At 53.7% G+C, this 13,431-nt stretch overlaps 1 protein-coding gene across 6 annotated transcripts in view; it reads left to right on the top strand.

The window, feature by feature from the left end:
• Positions 1-13,431, top strand: part of IQSEC1 (IQ motif and Sec7 domain ArfGEF 1) — a 383,194-nt gene that overhangs the window by 288,109 nt on the left and 81,654 nt on the right. The window lies entirely within an intron of this gene.

Below are 13,431 nucleotides of genomic sequence, written 5' to 3'. Positions count from 1 at the left end.
TATGCAGTTGGCTGTCTCCCCGGGGCGGGGAAACGTGAATCCAGGCCCCGAGGGTCACCAAGCGAAGCTGTCTTCCCCCCCTCCCCCCCCCCCGTCCCGCTCCCCTGGCCGCACTCCCTCCCTTCCCTCCCCACTCCTCCCTGCTCTTGCGTCCGGGGCGGAGAAACCCCGCCACCGCGTCCAGGGTCCAGAGCCTGCGGGCGGGAGGTTGAGGCATCTCAGGAATTCGCTGGAAGCCAGATAGACGCGTCTAGGGAGGGAGTGAGGAGTTTTGGCTGGACTGGAGGGGCTGGGTCCGAATCCAGCCCTGCCCCTGACCCCCTGTGTGACCTTGGGCAACCCCTCCTGCAGCCACCACGTGGGCAAGAGGCTGGTTTTTATTCCAGGGGGCCGTATAGGTGGTGGCGCTTGAGGACAGGAGGCAGCAGCGGTCTGAGAACTGACGCGGTTGTCTCAGGTGTCAGGACGCCCTGTCCCACCTGCCAGCCTCAATTGGGACCCTCCCGGGCCAGGGGGCTCCCGCTGTGGGAAATCCCTGCCCTGTCCAGAAGGGCTGCCCTTGGGCAGGATAGGGAGCAGGGACAGCTAGCAGAGGTGAGTCAGGCTGTCCCCACCCCCACCCCAGTCATGGGGAAACCCCCCTCCCATGTTTCTGCCAGGCAGTTGCCGCTTTAAATTGCCAAGCTCTCAACTGTCACAGCCGATCTGTTCCTGGAGCATACGGAGCAGAAAGATGGCAGTGGGTGTCCCCTCCCCCAGGCCTATCCACAAGATTAGGCTCATGCAGACAGCAGTCTGCTCTGCCTGGTCAGCTCTGTACATTCTGCTGTGAGCATGCTCTATAATGGGGTGGGGGGCAGGGAGAGAAGCACTTGTTCTGCACTAGGAGCAGGAGTCTGGTTGTGCACTTTGACAAGCCGCTGCTCCACTCTGTGGTCAGTCCCCACGAGACAACCCACATGCTGGCCTGCGCAGCCCCCCTCTCGGAGCAGCTCTGAACTGAGGTGATACAGGAGTGCCCCTCTAGTCACTCTCCTCGGTCCCCAGCATTATGCCTGGCTCTTCCCTTGGGCTGGTAAGGTGGCCACGCTCCTGAACCCACGTGTGCGTTTGAAAGGAAAGAAGAGAAACAGCCCCATCCCCCTCCGCCCCCCACCCCCACCTCCAGGTAGGAAAAGATGAGCTAAGAGGTGCCCCAGGTGCCCAATGCCCACAGTCTAGCCACTGAGCATCAGAGCTGGAGGGAGCATCCTAGGGCCAATCCTTTGTTGGAGCTGGAGAAACTGAGGCCAGAGAGAGGCAGGAACGTGTTCAAGGTCACGCCGCATCCCACTGTCTCCAGCTCTCCAGCAGTCCAGCCATCCTTGGGGAGCTGCTGCCTAGGGAACACTCAGAGGACTCAGTGTTCCCACAGAGGTCCCTGCAGGGGAGGGACAAGGAAGGGGACTGGTGCCTTCCTCTGCAGGGGATGGCTCCTGCACAGTTTGCAAACATTAAGTAATCTTCAGTCTCATGACCAGAGTGGCCATCCTCTGTCAAGGCGGCTTTGAAAGGGCCAGTGGCTGTCTGCCCTTCCAGCTGCAGCTCTGACCAGCCTGCCCTCTCCCGCCCACCCCATACCTGCCCCCCACAGCAGCCCCCCTGCTGTTAGTCATGCCCCTTCCCCACTGTGCAGAGGGGAGTGCCAAGGCCAAGCCAGAACTTGTGACCCTTTGTTTCTTCAGCTTTCTTCCCCACCAGTGTTCTGACGCCTGGGATGGGGAGTCAACTAGCCTAAGCCAGCTCTCTGTCGCCAGTGTCTGGTCTCATCACTCCCGTGTTTCGGAATCAGGGGGTAGGGAATGCGATTGTTTGTTCCTATCAGGAAAGTGTGTTTTGCATAAAAGAGGCTGGGCAAAGGCCCATCGTGTTGGTGAGGTCCATGTGGGCTGGGGTTCCCCGCACTCAGACCTGGTTGTTGCCACAGCGAAGTGTAACTCAATCCTGCTTTGGGGAGCAGCATCTTCTAGTGACCCCTGCCTTCCCTCTGGACCCCATCCTCGCCCTGTCCTAGCTCCCGCAGGAGTGCACCCCCCCACCCTGCCACCTAGAAAGCTCTGTTCATCCGTACGCTTGTCGATGTCACCACTGCAGCGAAGCCTGCCCTGAGTCCCTGTGTCTCCCCCTCCGGGGAGTGCGCAGGGGCATGGATGAGTCACCAGGCTGCAGGAATCCCCTCCTGCTCCCAGGGCCCTTCCATTGGGCTACCACAGCACGTGCCATCTTGGAAAGGCAGGACACAGGCAGCCAAGTTCTCAGTGACTCTTCGAAGAACTTCTGATCCAGCATGATTGCAATTCAAATCCAGCAAACATTTTTTAAGCATCTGCTCCTTGCCAGACGCTGTCACAGTGGCTCTCACATATATTATCCCATTTCATCTGCAAAACCACAGACCCATCCATTAATGTGTATGAAGGTTCTGGAAGCATAATATTAAAACAATGATGTCAACCCCACAGGCCAGCGGGAACGACTGGGAATGCTGTACCCTCCCCCTACCACCGATGGCAATCCTTTGGGTTCCTTGGGCCCAGAGCCTCACAGTTTGCCAGTTTTCATGCCCTGACGCTCTCAGGGAGGCATCCCTCCCAGAGGGGTTCTCAAGTGAGAACGGAGTCTGGGCTGACCCACATAAATCCACGTGCCATATGTGATGGGGGTATAATGGTTGGGGCCTCCCGTGCTGCCTCTCTGGAAGGTAATCCTAGCCTGTGCTGTGTCCCATTCTTTTGGGATGATGCAGTCACTCACGACTGAATTCCCCAAGGGCAGAACAGTGGCTGAGGCACCTCATTGGCCCTAGAGCCAGGGGCTGATAGAAGTTTTCCTTGTGCTCAACTGACCTGGATCCAAACAAGAAACAAGCTGCCTTAGGAGGTAGTGAATTCCCTTCACTGGAGGTATGCAAACTGAGGCTGGACAGAGGATTTATTATATATCAGTCGGTTTAGGTGCCCTGGAGACGCAGACGTGTCCCTCTCGCCTACTCGTTGTAGCTCCAAGACTCCCAGAGCCAATGATTTTTTATTTTTTTAATTATCATCCGAGAGCTTGGTGAAAGCTATCGGGATGGTAATACAGGTTTGTAAAAATGCTAAGTGCCCAGGTGTTTTAATAAAGCCAGTTGCCTGAGGGTATTCTGGGAATGTTTCATTATTCAGCTCATCCAGATGCAGAACTAGGACTAGCTTTTGGACTTAGCCAGGGGGCCTGAGGATTTGGTATGAAGTGAACAGTACAGAAATTGAGTGTCTTATGGCAAATCCATGAGCTGCCCTGGGGTCACTGTTGGTCATACTACCTTGGGAAGCTTGAAGGCAGAGAGCTGGACTCCCTGTTACTTTGGACAGGTCCCTTTCCCTCCCTGGGCCAAAGGAGTTTGGAAGAGACCAGAAATCACTTTGGAAGCTGTAACTGGCACCTAAAAGAGGTCGGGGTGGGCGGTGGGCAGGAGGGGCTGAAGCACGCTGATCCTGATACGGGGATCCTTTCGTGGACCGGCTGAGGGCCAGCCTGCTTCTGGGGCTGGGTTCAAACACGAGCTGTCCACTTCCTAGCTCCGTGACCTGGGACAAGTCACTAGGCCTCCCTGAGCCTCAGTTTCCTCCTCCTGAAGATGGGAGTGGTGATGGCACCAGCCACCTGAGGCAGTTAGGAAAATAGCTCTGAAAAAGTGTGTCGGTGTCATACAGTTATTTTTCATTTTCTCCTTTGGGGCTATCACAGGAGCCGCTAAGTATTTCTGGGGCCTCCAAGTCCAAATAGAAATGTCAGCTCCATTCATTTATTCATTCAATAAATATTTATGGAACACCTATTTTACCACAGGAGCAAAACGGACAAAAAGCCCTTTCCTCCAGGAGCTTGTGTTCTAATGTCCACAGCCCCGCAATGAATAAGTAAGCGAATAAAAATTCCAGAGAGCGCCAAGTGCTAAACAGAATGAGTCTGCCCCGATTGGTGTTAAAGGTGATTTGCAATGGGAAAATTCTTCCAAAAGGAAGAGGAACGAACCCTGGTTTAAGACCTAGATTCCAGTCCTGGCCCTGACTTGCTCTGCAGCCTTGGGCAAGTTCCTTTCTGACTCTGATCCTCCGTGCTTGTCTTGAAAATGAGAGGGTACGATGAACCCTTTCAGCTCAGATGTCCCACGCGGCTGAGGTGGCTATTGTGTCAGGGTGTGGCAGGTGGGGGCAGGTGGCTCTGCAGTCACAGCTTGGGGTCCCCACCTACCCCCTACCCATACCACACCAGTGTGCCTATTTAAATGTGGTAGGAATCTGTCGCACGGGAAAGTGAAAAGGCATATGTGTAGCAGCCTAAAGAAAAATGATTGAAATACACATGTGCCTACGGCCTGCGTCAGGAAACGGAGCGGTCTCAGAAACAACCCTCCGCCCACCCCTGCTCTGTGTTCATCCCCCGCCAGTATGCCTCAAAGATTGTCACCATTGCGGCTTCTGTGATGATAATGCTCTTGTTCTCGCTGTCTTACCACCTAGCTGAACAACTCTTTACAGTATCATTCAGTTTTTCTGTTTTTCTTATTTTCGAGCTGTCTGGAAATAGCCTGAGGCTGTAGATATTTGTTTGGGTCTGGCTTCTTGGGCTTGAACTCGCGGCTGTGTGGCTCATTCAGTCCTAAGTAGCTGTGGTGAGTCCTTATCACTGCTGTGTAGTATTCCCTCGTATCAACTAGGCCCCAGCTGACGTATCCGGTCTACTGTGATGGACCTGTGGGTGGTTTTTAGTTTGGGGCTGTTGTTCTTGCACCTGTCTGTATCCTAGTGCGCAGGGCATATACTTCTCTTGCGCGTTACCTCTAACTGGGCCGGAAAGTGCACTGGGTGGTCATTCCCTCCTATTGCGCCCCCTTCTCCCTGGCACCTTCTATTATCAGTCTTCGCCGTTGTTGCTCACCTAGTGAGTGTGGAATGGTTTCTCACTGTGAGGTTCATTTGCAGTTCCCTGATTGCCAATGAGGTTGGGCCATTTTTGTATGTTTATTGGCCATTTGGATCTCTTCTTTGGTGAAGTGCCTGGTCAAGTCTTTTGCCCATCTTGGGCTGTCTTTTTATTTTCTTGTTGATTTGGGGTGGGAGGTTCTTTAGGCATTTGAGACTTGACTCCTTGATCATTTACATACGTTGTAAATATCTTGCCTTTTTAACTTTTTCTGGGGTCTTGGGGTGAACGTCTTCATTTCAGAGTTCTTAATTTAAGTAGTCAAATTTATCTTTCACTTTATTATTGTCTTGTGTTTTAAGAAATCCTTTCCTACTCTGTGGTCATGAATATTCTTCTGTATGTTTTACATTAGATCTTTAATCTACCTGGAATTGATTCGTGTATGGTGTGCAATAAGGGTCCCATTCTGAGTGTGCACATGTGTGCACTCACCCACCCACACACACACACACACACACCATTACCCAGCACCATTTGGTGACAGGTGTGCCCTTTTCCCCATCTGCCCTGCCTCCCCATCCACATACTGGTACCTTTCCCAGGAAGGCGGGCAGGAGCCTGGGACCACAGGCTCTGGACCCCAAGAGCCAGGAGGAGTGAGGTGATCAGGGACTGCCCCGAGGGCAGGGCGGGCTGGGCAGGCAGCCCTCCCCCACCAGACCAGCTGCCACTCCTGCCAAACAGGTCTGTGGAGCTGCGGGTGTCACGTGTCCCGCTGGTGCTGACCAGGGCCCTGGCGGATTAAGCAGGGGCTGAGGGCTTATGACCCACGCTGCCAACTGCACTGGCCGGGGAAGGGCTGCGGGAGCTTACCTACGTGGGCCGCAGAGGAGGCCCCAGAGGCCAGCAAGGCTGTGCTGTTTGTGGCAGGAGGCCCCCCCACCCAGGGCACTGGACCAAGGTAAGGGAGGGCCAGGGTGATCCCTGGCCGCGTCTTCCCTGCCCAACTCTGGGTACGTCCGTCTAGAAAATAAACATCCCCTCCTAAGCTCTTTGAATCTAGGTCTGTTGGAGGCAGCGAGAGGTAGGATGGAGGGGCCACAGCGTGCAGCAAGGGCCCGCCAGATTCAGGCCGCTATGCAAGCTCACTCGAGCTCACACACATGCTCGGGCACCCTGCCCACCTGTCTCCCAAGGGGCTCTGCGTCCTCTTCAGTGTCCAGGGCATGCCCAGTAGATAGGAGGGGTCACTGCCAACCTACAGTCGGCCCTCCAGATCCCGCTGCCTTTCCCCAGGCAGTGGCCACTACCTTACTGCTCATGGAGTTGTCAGGGCAGGGGAGGAGGGAGGAAGTGGGTATAGACTGAGCACCTTCCATGCGCCAGGCACCGCTTGGATAAGCTTTATTCCTACCAAGCAAAACATGGAAGACTCACCCATTTAATAGACGAGGAAACTGAGGCCCCGGGGAGGGACTGTGGTTCAGCAGGGGCCTGGACTGAGAGAATGGCCCTGCCTCTTCTCAGCAGCCTGCCTACGTGGCCCCGGAAGTTGTAGGCTTTGCTCCCGCCGGTGAACTCCCCTCGGTGGCCTGACGAGGCACATTCCCTCTGGGGCAGCATCACTCCTCCCTGGGGCTCTCTGAGAACTTTGGGTCCCTAGGAGGAAGTTGAGGCCAGGAGCAAGAGCTGGACTAGGCTTGTGGCTAGGACTTTGGGTCGTGCCTCCTGGTTTGTGTAGTGGGAGTGACGATAATAGGGCCTGGCTCTTCAGGTCACTGTGAGGCCAAAATGCCACCATGCACGAATGGGCCACCAACATGGCCCAGCTCCCAGCAAGCACAGGTAATCTCAGCTTTTGGTTTGTTTGTTTGTTTTTTATGTCTTTTTTTTTTTAAGATTTTATTTATTTATTTGACAGAGAGGGAGAGAGAACGAGCACAAGTAGGGGGAGAACCAGGGGGAGAAGCAGACTCCCCACTGAGCAGGGAGCCTGATGCGGAACTCGAGCCCAGGACCCCAGGATCATGACCTGAGCTGAAGGCAGACGCTTAACCATCTGAGCCCCCCAGGCGCCCCTCAGCTTTTGTTTGTTACAGGGAAGGTCAGTACCTGAGCTCCATCTCTGAAATTCTGAGCCCCTGGCTGTTTCCTTTCTTTCTGGGCCTTTTATTTTTGTTTTTTCTATGAGTTTAGTATTTGCTTAGGAAAACAGACACCTGGTAAAAATATTCAACATTGTAAGAATATACAATGAAAACTGCATATGCCCCCCACCCCCTATTCAGAGCAAACATGAGGAGCATTTTGGGGGTATCTAGTCGGAAATATTCAGGAGCTATATCTGTGTGTATTTAATCCCTGCACTGTATTTTAAAGAAAACACCCGGTAGCTTGCTCTGCCCCCACCCTTTGACTTCCCTCTGGGCCTTTAAATCCACCCACTCGGCTAGAGAGTCTGACTTGCCTCCTCCCTCCAGAAGGCACACATATTTGTGGACGCTGGCACCAGATTTTCCTCGTCAGCAGGACTCGAGGGAGGCTGTAGCCTGGCACGGGGCAAACAGGGGGATTGTTGAGCTGCAAAGAACAGTCCCTCTGTGCCCGGTGAAGGCCCGAGTTGGAGACCAGCTCCCCCTCCTCCCCACTCCAGCAGATCTGGGTCTGGAGCGAGGGTGGAGCCTGGGGACCTGGCATGGGCCCAGCCTGGCTGCCAGCTGGCCATTGGGTGACCTTGAGCCAGCCCTGGCCTCCTCCGGGCTCCTGGCTCAGTGCAGAAGCCCAGGACGTACGGCAGCCTCTCTGAGAGGACTGAGGGTCTGTCTCCTTGAAGACCCAGGCAAGCCACATGTCATTCATCCCACCTGAGCTAATACCCATGATGTGGGCTGGAGTTTTCCCTGCCTTCCTGTTAAGCTTTGACAGTCCTCCATGAGGCAGCTTAAGTCAGTGCTAAGTTTTGCTGATGTTTTCTCTGTGGGCCTTGTGATTTCTGGACCTGCCAGTGTCTTATCTCTGCCATGTAAATCTCCCAGAGGGCTTTCTCTGGGGCTTACTCTCTCCCAGGGTCTGAGAAAGGAAGGCAGCTGGTGGCTACATGTGGCCACATGTCCTGCATGCATAACTATAAAGGCTTACCAGAAGGGCTCCCTGCCCCCTTGAAGGAAGAGCAGGATCCACTGCTGGTGTCAGAAGGACAGCAGGGACCAAGGGTCATAGTCACCCAGGAGGGCGGAGCTCCAGGCATCTCTAGTGTACAGATGTTCAGGTTGTGCACTGTATAAGAGCAGTTGGCAAAGGAAGAATGCAGTCCAAGCAGGAGCCTAAGAGGCTGTGTCCACCAGAAGAGGGCGCCTTTTACAGATTTACACACAGAGGAGCCCTCCATGCTGGTGGTAGAACCGGCCTTGAGCATGCTCAGTGGCAAAGGAGAGATGCCAGGGTGTGGTGGGTTCTCCTCCCCACGTAGGCAGCCTTCCTATGCTTTACTTTTTAGAATCTCTCTCCAGGACTCTGTTGGTAACCTCAGGGGAAAAGGAACTCTAAACACTGTCTTCCATCTGTGTGAGCAGCTTGAACAAACCCAGCCGGGTGAAACCTCAGAAGGAACTGGGCCATATGCCTGGCCTCAAGGGCCACAAAATGGCTTGACTCAAAACAGATCTGGGTCACATCTCAGCTCTAGCTTTTCCTGGCTGTCTATTCCTGGTCAGGACATCTGTGCACAGACCCCCCCTACTTTATTGTCTGTTAATATCACCCCCCCCCCGCCCCCTCCACCAGAGCTCAAGTATGAAATACCTTTACCTCTGTGCCTGGCCCCTTGAGAAATGAATGTTTTGTTTATGAAGGCATGTTAATTTTGACACAGGGATTCATGTGAACTAGACATACTTCGTTTCATCTACAAAGGTTTCTCAAGTATCTAGTATGTGCCAGGCACTGCCCTGCGGCTGAAATAAATGGTGAATCCAGCAGACATGATCCTTACCCTCACACAGCTGTCCCATAGAGGGAAATGCTCTCTGGAACAACATCAACCAGGTGCTAGGAGGAATTGCTCAGTGGGCCCTGTGAGGAGGTCAGGCAAGGCCTTCCCGAAGGAGCTGAGGCATGAAGGTGGAGTCGGGCTTAAGTAGTTGAAAAGAGCGTGGACAGAGGGATTGGCATTTGCAAAGGGCCAGGGCAGGAGCCAACCCTCTGGTAAGAGGCTGAGGCCGAGTAAGGAGAGCAGAGGCCAAATCTGCAGGGCCTTATGGGCATAGCAAAGAGTTTGGTGATTATTTTGTAAGCAGTGAGGAGCCACGGTTTGAAGCAGGGTGATTTGTTGTTAGATTGAAATGTCAGTGAAAATGGGTTTGAGTCTTGGCTCTGCTTCCTAACCCATCTGCCCTCCCTCTGTACATCAAGGAGGGCTGGGGAGGAGGGGGTCTTAGGTTGTTCAGGCAGGATGGAAGAGGTTAGATTAAGGAAGGTTAGGGTGGGGTCCAGAAGCTCACTCAGCTGCCTCTTTCTACACCTGTCCCAAGGCTGGGGTACCATGGGGTCCTGCCAGCTCTGTCCTGGGGCTGGGAAAGCCAGGGTGCAGTTCTCCAGAAGGTCGACAGGTGGCGCCAGCCCTCCAGCGGTGGCAGGTGGACTGGCCCCGCCAAGACCAGCCTAGTGAGAGGTGGGGTTGGTCAGGCCAGGGCCAGCTACCCTTCCCCCTGCTCCTCGCCTGCACCCCAGTCTGACACCCAGACCGCTGGTTCAGTGGCTCCAGCCCACAGCTGTCACCACCCCATCTTTCATCCTCTCCAAGGATGGCTCCACCAGCTGTGCCCTGAGCTGTCTTTTCAAACCAATCTTAATTTGCCACCAAGCCCAACCTGGGGACTGCTGGGTGAACCCCCACTTTGCAGGGGAGTGCTGGGGCCCAGATCTCTGCTCTGCAGCCTTGGCCAGTGAAATGCAAATGATGAGGTCCCAGCTTCACAGGGTGGACAGGGCATCCACAAGTCACGTGTGTAAAGCCCAGAATGAGTGCCCCACAGTTAGCATAGCCGGAGCTAGGCACCAAGGAGGCCTTCAGAGCCTGGAGTGCCTTCCCCTGCTTCCCTTGGCCCCCATACCTTGCCCTGGAGTTAAAGCACAAGAGGAGCCAACGTGTGTTGCATACTTCATTTCATCCATTGCAACCAGAGTCTGCATCCCAGAGTGGGGACCCTCATGGCTTGGGCCATCCATTGGTATCAAATCCCAGCTCCCTGTGTTCTGGTGTGTGATCTTGCATATTGTGCAAGTGCGTCTTGTACATCTGGGCCTCCGTCCCTTCTGTAAGGTGTGGACTGTGCTCTCTCTTATGGCTGGGAAGGTTGCCGAGACCCACTGTGAGCCCCTCGAAGCACCAGGCGCAGAATTGGGCGCAGAATCGGTGCTCGGGCAACAGCAGCTGGAATAGGGCCCCTCCTGAGGGTGGGAGGCAGGATTCACTAGGGATGCCTGCCAAGAAGGAATGCCTGCTTGTCCCTACTTGGGTGCCCATAGGCAGGGCCGAGCCCGTGAGAGGCCCACGGTGGGGGCGGGGCGGGGGGGAGCAGCGGCCACAAGATGCGGCCCACTGTGGGAGGGAACAGGAGGGATCTGGGGAGAAGAAATGGCCTCAAGGAAGACAACTGGGGTCCAAGCCCAGTGCACCCACTCCTGGTTCCCATCCCCGTGCACTGCGGGGATTACCCTTGACCAGGGTAATAATTACTGCGGACAGAGCTGACGTGTTGAACAAATTGTTGTATGTTTGTAATTACAAATTGCACTTCTAACACTCCAGGGGGTTCCAAACCTTGATATCTTTGCTATTAACACAGAAATTATACTCATTTATGGAAACTGCGAGAGAGACCAAAATTGTCTGTGGGCTATGTTGCATAAGGGATGCTCGTTATGGATCCACTCCAGGAGTCTGGGGCAGCCCCGTCTGGGTCTCCAGGTTTACTCTTATTTCATGGGGTCACATTCCCTTAGCAGCCCAAGGCCCACTTGGCTCAGAGGCTCAGAGGCTTTTCCTGCATAGCCTAGGGATTGGAATCCCAGCTCTGCCACTACGAGCTGAGTGGCCTCAGGCAATCCATTGAACCTCTCTGTGTCTCAGTTTCCTGGTGGGCTACGTAATAGGACTTGATAACCGTGCACAGGAGAGTGCATGCCAAGCTGCAGACACCTGCCCAGCACACAGGAGGTGCTCCCTGGGGCCTGATCTTCTCTCTGCACAGTGCAAGAGGTGCACGGTGGGATGGCAGCTAAGTCTTGTTCCCAAGAGGATAGGAAGACAGCCTTGACCTCCCCCCACCCCCACCGCCCCTACTGCCCCACCTGACGTCCCCCCCCCCCCCCCGCCAGCCTTAGATGGCAGTAAAGTCACTACATGCTTAGGGATATTTCTTGCTGCAGAAAGTGTATTCTCTGATCCCTGTTACCCACCAAGCAGGTAGAAGTGTGAGACCCGGGCCATGTGACATGATTCCAGGTGAGCCGCAGACTCCGCGTCCAGTGACAAGGCACACAATCACATGGGACCCAGGAGAGTGTTATTCTCCTCCCAGTGCTCTTTCAGCCCTGCCAGTTACTTCAAGACCAAAGTGTTGGTTGGTGCTGATACCTCTGAAGCACTCAAAAAAAGGCTTGTTTCTTCTTCTTTTTTTTAAGATTTTGTTTATTTATTTGACAGAGAGAGACACAGCGAGAGAGGGAACACAAGCAGGGGGAGTGGGAGAGGGAGAAGCAGGCCTCCCGCTGAGCAGGGAGTCCGATGCGGGGCTCGATCACAGGACCCTGGGAACATGACCTGAGCCGAAGGCAGACGCCCAACGACTGAGCCACCCAGGCGCCCCTTGTTTCTTATTTTTATAGGCATTATATAGTCACGTAGTTCAACAATTAAAGATATAAAAGGCACACAGTGTTGGGCGCCTGGGTGGCTCAGTTGGTTAAGCAGCTGCCTTCGGCTCAGGTCGTGATCCTGGAGTCCCGGGATCGAGTCCCGCATCGGACTCCCTGCTCGGCAGGGAGTCTGCTTCTCCCTCTGACCCTCCCCCCTCTCATGTGCTCTCTCTCTCATTCTCTCTCTCTCTCAAAATAAATAAATAAAATCTTAAAAAAAAAAAAAAGGCACACAGTGAACAGTGAACCACCCTCCCAGCCCTGTCAAGTTCCCCCAGAGGTAACCACTGTCCAGAGATATTTTATGCACACGTCAGCGTGTGTGCATGTGTGTGATTACTCCTGCCCCTTCCTTTTATACAAACACAGCATTCATCATTTTATTTGTTTCACCTAGCAATACATCTTGTATCTGATTCCCTATCAGGATATAAAAAGCATCCTTCTGTTTTATGGCTGCCTTCTATAACATGGGTTCTCTGTGTTAAACAAACCCAGAGCAGGCCTCCAGCACAGGCCTTCTGCTGATAACAGGATCCAAGCAGGATTTTGTAACTGTTTTAGTTTGGGTGATTTGTTTTTATGGGAAAATCCAATTTATTCTCAGTGAGACTTTTTTTTTTTTTTTTTTTTGATGAAGATCGAGTTTCCCTGATGTAAAGCATAGTGTTATGTAATTGGTATACATGTGCTTTGTGGTCATTGGGAAAACCAACCTGGGGATAAATCCAGGCCACTTCTGCCAGCAGAATTCTTCCCCCTTCACCCTCTGGCCTCATTCCTCACAGCTCACCCATCCCCACACTTAACACTCCACATATATGCAGAACTACGATTATATTTTCCCAAGCTCACCAAGCCTTTGCCTATGCTGTTCCCTATACCTGGAGTGCCCTTCCCTTGCTGGGCCACCCAGTGAATTCCCATTCATGCCATAGATCCCAAGACAGACATCACCTCCTCCAGGAAGCCTTCCCTAAATGGCCATCCCACCAGCTCACAGTCAGTCCTGATCTTATGTCAGGTGGCTCCCATACCGCACTGATGACCCACTCCAGTGCCCTGGCTGGCGCAAGCTTCCCAAATTGTGGCAGGCATCAGACCCTCCTGGAGTGTGGGAATTTGCAATTGCAACAATTCCCAGCTGAGACTGCTACTGTTGTTGTTCCCAGAACACCTGTTGAGAACCACTGGTGGAGTAGAGAGAACACAGGCTGAGTGTCAGCATAGGCGGGTGCTAATCCCAGTGCCATCATTTAGAGGTTGTGCGTCTTTGGACAAATGACTTACACTCTGGGCTTCAGGGCCTCCGTGATAAACTGGGGTGCAAACCCACCTTGTAGAGCTGCTGTCAGGATTATGTGAACTCGTGTGGGAACAGGGCTGGCACCAATGATTGTGATTTGCCTGCAGTCCCCTTACTCGCCAAGCGTCGGAAGGTAGGGCCCACGTCTGTTTGCTTCTGCATCCTCTGAGATTCCCCAGCTGGTGCCTGACACGTGGTAGGTAGTAATGAATGTTGGGGGCAGTTGTCGAACACATTCAGGAACGCACATGTTCTCA

This window comes from Mirounga angustirostris, unplaced genomic scaffold (assembly GCF_029215605.1).
Source record: "Mirounga angustirostris isolate CCGP_5_RB_7025 unplaced genomic scaffold, mMirAng1.0.hap1 SCAF_1, whole genome shotgun sequence".
In the NCBI taxonomy this organism is placed as follows: Eukaryota; Metazoa; Chordata; class Mammalia; order Carnivora; family Phocidae; genus Mirounga; species Mirounga angustirostris.
Note: the sequence above shows the minus strand (reverse complement) of the source record. Positions and strands in the feature narration are given on the sequence as shown.